The sequence below is a fragment of the Ascaphus truei genome, chromosome 14 (assembly GCF_040206685.1).
Source record: "Ascaphus truei isolate aAscTru1 chromosome 14, aAscTru1.hap1, whole genome shotgun sequence".
NCBI lineage: Eukaryota > Metazoa > Chordata > Amphibia > Anura > Ascaphidae > Ascaphus > Ascaphus truei.
The window spans coordinates 13,016,279-13,022,802 of NC_134496.1; positions in this window are offsets into that span (position 1 = coordinate 13,016,279).

The following is a 6,524-nucleotide window of genomic DNA, read 5'->3' on the forward strand; positions in this document are numbered from 1 at the left end:
ATGTGAGGTGCCGGGGAGGGTGATTGGACGTGCAGGGGAGGGTCATTGGAGGTGCAGGGGGGGTCATTGGAGGTGTAGGGGGGGGGGGGGTGATTGGAGGTGTAGGGGAGGGTGATTGAAGGTGCAGGAGAGGGGTGATGTGAGGTGCAGGGGGGAGAGTGATGTGAGGTGCAGGGGGGGAGAGTGATGTGAGGTGCAGGGGGGGGGAAATGATGTGAGGTGCAGGGGGGAGAATGATGTGAGGTGCAGGGGTAGTGGGATGTGTGGTGTGCAGGGGGGTATTGTGTGTTTGATGTGGAGGGGGAGTATTATGTGTGTGGGTGAGGGGGAGAGATGGGGGTATGAGAGATAGATGGGGAGTATCGCAAAGGTTGATAGTGAGGGGTTCTGGGGGAGATATGAGGATGATGATGAGGGGTGCTGGGGGAGATATGAGGATGATGATGATGAGAGGTGCTGGAGGAGAGATGATGATGATAATGATGATTTTACCCGTGCGGCCCAATTTTTTTTTCCTTGGAGCAGTTCGGCCCTTCTCGCTTTACCCATTACACATGCCCCTGTCATTAGGTCACTTTGCTCATAGGTGGGACTGACCCTTTAACCAATTAAAGTGACCAAATGGCAAGTATGTGTTTAATGGGTTGAAAGGGACAGACCAATATTGGAGCAAAGTGACATGTTTAGTGGGATAACGGGTCAGTGGCACAAAATGACGTTCTCTTATTGCTGAGGTGCCTGTTTAAAAGAAACATGTTCCTAATTCCCAAATAACCTAAACATGTGTAATATCTGCTTTTATGGTGGTTAGAATTATTTAAGGAAGACTATTCTGTATGGCTGATAATATTTTAGTGAGCTAAAAGGGACTGAGCTTTTTGACACGTGAATGGAGCCATCATTTCTAACCTGTGGATTTGTTTTTGAGTGAATTTTGTGAAAGCAAAAGAGAATGAAACCCGCTCTACCTACTAGAACAGACCGGCGCAAAAAGGGCAAATGACTAAACAATGGAAGAAAAAAACACCAGTTGTAGCAAAGACACGGCCGCCTGGGTAAGCCCCTAAAAATGCACTCTATGCCTGGAAAGGGAGTAGTACCTGAATCAGCCGCGGATGTGCAGTAAGAAGCAAAGTACTGGTCCGATGTGTATTGCAATGTGGTTGTCTTAAAATCCTTTACTAATAATAATTAATAAAATAAATTGGAACCAGACAGTAGTAACAGTAAAAATAGATGAAGTAATTATAGTGCGTCATGCGTATGTGCACTTGGTGGCTCGGGTATACGGCGTGGTAAGCACCACAGCCCAAATCTAAGAGTATACCCCTGTCCTGGTGTGGACCAGTCAAACAGTTGCCTGTAAGTAACTAGTAATGCAGCACGACGGACTGGGAATTAAGAACCAGAATCACGAGTAAAACATACCAAAGAGATCATTGGCTGACAAGTGATTCTGCTGTGGTCACAACGTCAATGCATATAGAACCCACCAGCATGTATTCTGGCAGCAACATATGGATATAGTAGCCAGAGCAGCCCAATGCCCTGTTGTTACCCAGGAGATAACATGGGCAGTGTGGGATAAATGGAATAACGCAACATGTCCCGCTGTCTTGTGACACAGAGGGAAAGAGTGATCCACGCTCGTGAGACCGGGTCTACAGGTGGTGTTTAAATGCAAAATAAAGATAAAAGAGCTTACGCTCGAAACGCGTTGGTGGGGGGCTCTGTACCCCATAATGTGGCTGTTGTTTTTGCTGGAATCCATTAAATAATTATTTTTAATGGGCACACGCTCTTTGGATGTTCATTTTTTTTTTTTTTTGGTCTTGTACTGCTGGTGCCTGCTTTTTCCTATCTATCTAAATGCAAAATAGATAGGGAGCACCTATAGCTCCATGCACATGCTACACACAGAGGAAAAAATGGGATTAATGCTAAAACCTGCCAATTGGTATGGTAACCTAACTGCTGAGGTGCTTAACAGAAAAAAATGCACTGGCAAATGATATTGCTATGAGGCGAATAGTACTAAACCCCGCATACGTTAGCCCTGAATACTACTAACTACACACAGGGACGGGAGAGAGAAATGGAAGTCCCTACAAACCGAGATATACTGTCCCTGCGGGGAATGGCAGCAATGGTAACGCTGAGTAATCAGATCACTGACTCCCAAAATGCTCTCCCTCAAAAACATACCCCTACGTCACAAGGGGGGAAGAGGGGGGGGGAGAGGAAAGAACAGGGAGAGAGGTCCCTCAGTACCTGGCCTGTGCTATCCCTGCAGGGAGTGTGATCCGTGGTGTCTGTGCTATCCCTGCAGGGAGCGTGATCCGTGGTGTCTGTGCTATCCCTGCAGGGAGCGTGATCCGTGGTGTCTGTGCTATCCCTGCAGGGAGCGTGATCCGTGGTGTCTGTGCTATCCCTGCAGGGAGCGTGATCCGTGGTGTCTGTGCTATCCCTGCAGGGAGCGTGATCCGTGGTGTCTGGGCTATCCCTGTGCTATCCCTGGTGTCTGTGCTATCCCTGCAGGGAGCGGGATCCGTGGTGTCTGTGCTATCCCTGCAGGGAGCGTGATCCGTGGTGTCTGTGCTATCCCTGCAGGGAGCGTGATCCGTGGTGTCTGTGCTATCCCTGCAGGGAGCGTGATCCGTGGTGTCTGTGCTATCCCTGCAGGGAGCGTGATCAGTGGTGACTGTGCTATCCCTGCAGGGAGCGTGATCCGTGGTGTCTGTGCTATCCCTGCAGGGAGCGTGATCCGTGGTGTCTGTGCTATCCCTGCAAGGAGCGTGATCCGTGGTGTATGTGCTATCCCTGCAGGGAGCGTGATCCGTGGTGACTGTGCTATCCCTGCAGGGAGTGTGATCCGTGGTGTCTGTGCTATCCCTGCAGGGAGCGTGATCCGTGGTGTCTGTGCTATCCCTGCAGGGAGCGTGATCCGTGGTGTCTGTGCTATCCCTGCAGGGAGCGTGATCCGTGGTGTCTGTGCTATCCCTGCAGGGAGCGTGATCCGTGGTGTCTGTGCTATCCCTGCAGGGAGCGTGATCCGTGGTGTCTGTGCTATCCCTGCAGGGAGCGTGATCCGTGGTGTCTGTGCTATCCCTGCAGGGAGCGTGATCCGTGGTGTCTGTGCTATCCCTGCAGGGAGCGTGATCCGTGGTGACTGTGCTATCCCTGCAGGGAGCGTGATCCGTGGTGTGTGTGCTATCCCTGCAGGGAGCGTGATCCGTGGTGTCTGCTATCCCTGCAGGGAGCGTGATCCGTGGTGTCTGTGCTATCCCTGCAGGGAGCGTGATCCGTGGTGTGTGTGCTATCCCTGCAGGGAGCGTGATCCGTGGTGTCTGGGCTATCCCTGCAGGGAGCGTGATCCGTGGTGACTGTGCTATCCCTGCAGGGAGCGTGATCCGTGGTGTCTGTGCTATCCCTGCAGGGAGCGTGATCCGTGGTGTCTGTGCTATCCCTGCAGGGAGCGTGATCTGTGGTGTCTGTGCTATCCCTGCAGGGAGCGTGATCCGTGGTGTGTGTGCTATCCCTGCAGGGAGCGTGATACGTGGTGTTTGTGCTATCCCTGCAGGGAGTGTGATCCGTGGTGTCTGTGCTATTCCTGCAGGGAGCGTGATCCGTGGTGTCTGTGCTATCCCTGCAGGGAGCGTGATCCGTGGTGTCTGTGCTATCCCTGCAGGGAGCGTGATCCGTGGTGACTGTGCTATCCCTGCAGGGAGCGTGATCCGTGGTGTCTGTGTTATCCCTGCAGGGAGCGTGATCCGTGGTGTCTGTGCAATCCCTGCAGGGAGCGTGATCCGTGGTGTCTGTGCTATCCCTGCAGGGAGCGTGATCCGTGGTGTCTGTGCTATCCCTGCAGGGAGCGTGATCCGTGGTGACTGTGCTATCCCTGCAGGGAGCGTGATCCGTGGTGTCTGTGCTATCCCTGCAGGGAGCGTGATCCGTGGTGTCTGGGCTATCCCTGCAGGGAGCGTGATCCGTGGTGTGTGTGCTATCCCTGCAGGGAGCGTGATCCGTGGTGTCTGTGCTATCCCTGCAGGGAGCGTGATCCGTGGTGTGTGCGCTATCCCTGCAGGGAGCGTGATCCGTGGTGTGTGTGCTATCCCTGCAGGGAGCGTGATCCGTGGTGTCTGTGCTATCCCTGCAGGGAGCGTGATCCGTGGTGTCTGTGCTATCCCTGCAGGGAGCGTGATCCGTGGTGTCTGTGCTATCCCTGCAGGGAGCGTGATCCGTGGTGTCTGTGCTATCCCTGCAGGGAGCGTGATCCGTGGTGTTTGGGCTATCCCTGCAGGGAGCGTGATCCGTGGTGTCTGTGCTATCCCTGCAGGGAGCGTGATCCGTGGTGTGTGTGCTATCCCTGCAGGGAGCGTGATCCGTGGTGTCTGTGCTATCCCTGCAGGGAGCGTGATCCGTGGTGTCTGGGCTATCCCTGCAGGGAGCGTGATCCGTGGTGTCTGTGCTATCCCTGCAGGGAGCGTGATCCGTGGTGACTGTGCTATCCCTGCAGGGAGCGTGATCCGTGGTGACTGTGCTATCCCTGCAGGGAGCATGATCCGTGGTGTCTGTGTTATCCCTGCAGGGAGCGTGATCCGTGGTGTCTGTGCTATCCCTGCAGGGAGCGTGATCCGTGGTGTCTGTGCTATCCTTGCAGGGAGCGTGATCCGTGGTGTCTGTGCTATCCCTGCAGGGAGCGTGATCCGTGGTGACTGTGCTATCCCTGCAGGGAGCGTGATCCGTGGTGACTGTGCTATCCCTGCAGGGAGCGTGATCCGTGGTGTGTGTGCTATCCCTGCAGGGAGCGTGATCCGTGGTGTCTGTGCTATCCCTGCAGGGAGCGTGATCCGTGGTGTCTGGGCTATCCCTGCAGGGAGCGTGATCCGTGGTGTCTGTGCTATCCCTGCAGGGAGCGTGATTCGTGGTGTCTGTGCTATCCCTGCAGGGAGCGTGATCCGTGGTGTCTGTGCTATCCCTGCAGGGAGCGTGATCCGTGGTGTCTGTGCTATCCCTGCAGGGAGCGTGATCCGTGGTGTCTGTGCTATCCCTGCAGGGAGCGTGATCCGTGGTGTCTGTGCTATCCCTGCAGGGAGCGTGATCCGTGGTGTCTGGGCTATCCCTGCAGGGAGCGTGATCCGTGGTGTCTGTGCTATCCCTGCAGGGAGCGTGATCCGTGGTGTCTGGGCTATCCCTGCAGGGAGCGTGATCCGTGGTGTCTGGGCTATCCCTGCAGGGAGCGTGATCCATGGTGTCTGGGCTATCCCTGCAGGGAGCGTGATCCGTGGTGACTGTGCTATCCCTGCAGGGAGCGTGATCCGTGGTGTCTGTGCTATCCCTGCAGGGAGCGTGATCCGTGGTGTCTGTGCTATCCCTGCAGGGAGCGTGATCCGTGGTGTCTGTGCTATCCCTGCAGGGAGCGTGATCCGTGGTGTCTGTGCTATCCCTGCAGGGAGCGTGATCCGTGGTGTCTGTGCTATCCCTGCAGGGAGCGTGATCCGTGGTGTCTGTGCTATCCCTGCAGGGAGCGTGATCCGTGGTGTCTGTGCTATCCCTGCAGGGAGCGTGATCCGTGGTGTCTGTGCTATCCCTGCTGGGAGCGTGATCCGTGGTGTCTGTGCTATCCCTGCAGGGAGCGTGATCCGTGGTGTGTGTGCTATCCCTGCAGGGAGCGTGATCCGTGGTGTCTGGGCTATCCCTGCAGGGAGCGTGATCCGTGGTGTCTGGGCTATCCCTGCAGGGAGCGTGATCCGTGGTGTGTGTGCTATCCCTGCAGGGAGCGTGATCCGTGGTGTCTGTGCTATCCCTGCAGGGAGCGTGATCCGTGGTGTATGTGCTATCCCTGCAGGGAGCGTGATCCGTGGTGTCTGTGCTATCCCTGCAGGGAGCGTGATCCGTGGTGTATGTGCTATCCCTGCAGGGAGCGTGATCCGTGGTGTCTGTGCTATCCCTGCAGGGAGCGTGATCCGTGGTGTCTGTGCTATCCCTGCAGGGAGCGTGATCCGTGGTGTCTGTGCTATCCCTGCAGGGAGCGTGATCCGTGGTGTCTGTGCTATCCCTGCAGGGAGCGTGATCCGTGGTGTCTGTGCTATCCCTGCAGGGAGCGTGATCCGTGGTGACTGTGCTATCCCTGCAGGGAGCGTGATCCGTGGTGACTGTGCTATCCCTGCAGGGAGCGTGATCCGTGGTGACTGTGCTATCTCTGCAGGGAGCGTGATCCGTGGTGACTGTGCTATCTCTGCAGGGAGCGTGATACGTGGTGACTGTGCTATCTCTGCAGGGAGCGTGATCCGTGGTGTCTGTGCTATCCCTGCAGGGAGCGTGATCCGTGGTGTCTGTGCTATCCCTGCAGGGAGCGTGATCCGTGGTGTCTGGGCTATCCCTGCAGGGAGCGTGATCCGTGGTGTCTGTGCTATCCCTGCAGGGAGCGTGATCCGTGGTGTCTGTGCTATCCCTGCAGGGAGCGTGATCCGTGGTGTCTGTGCTATCCCTGCAGGGAGCGTGATCCGTGGTGTCTGTGCTAT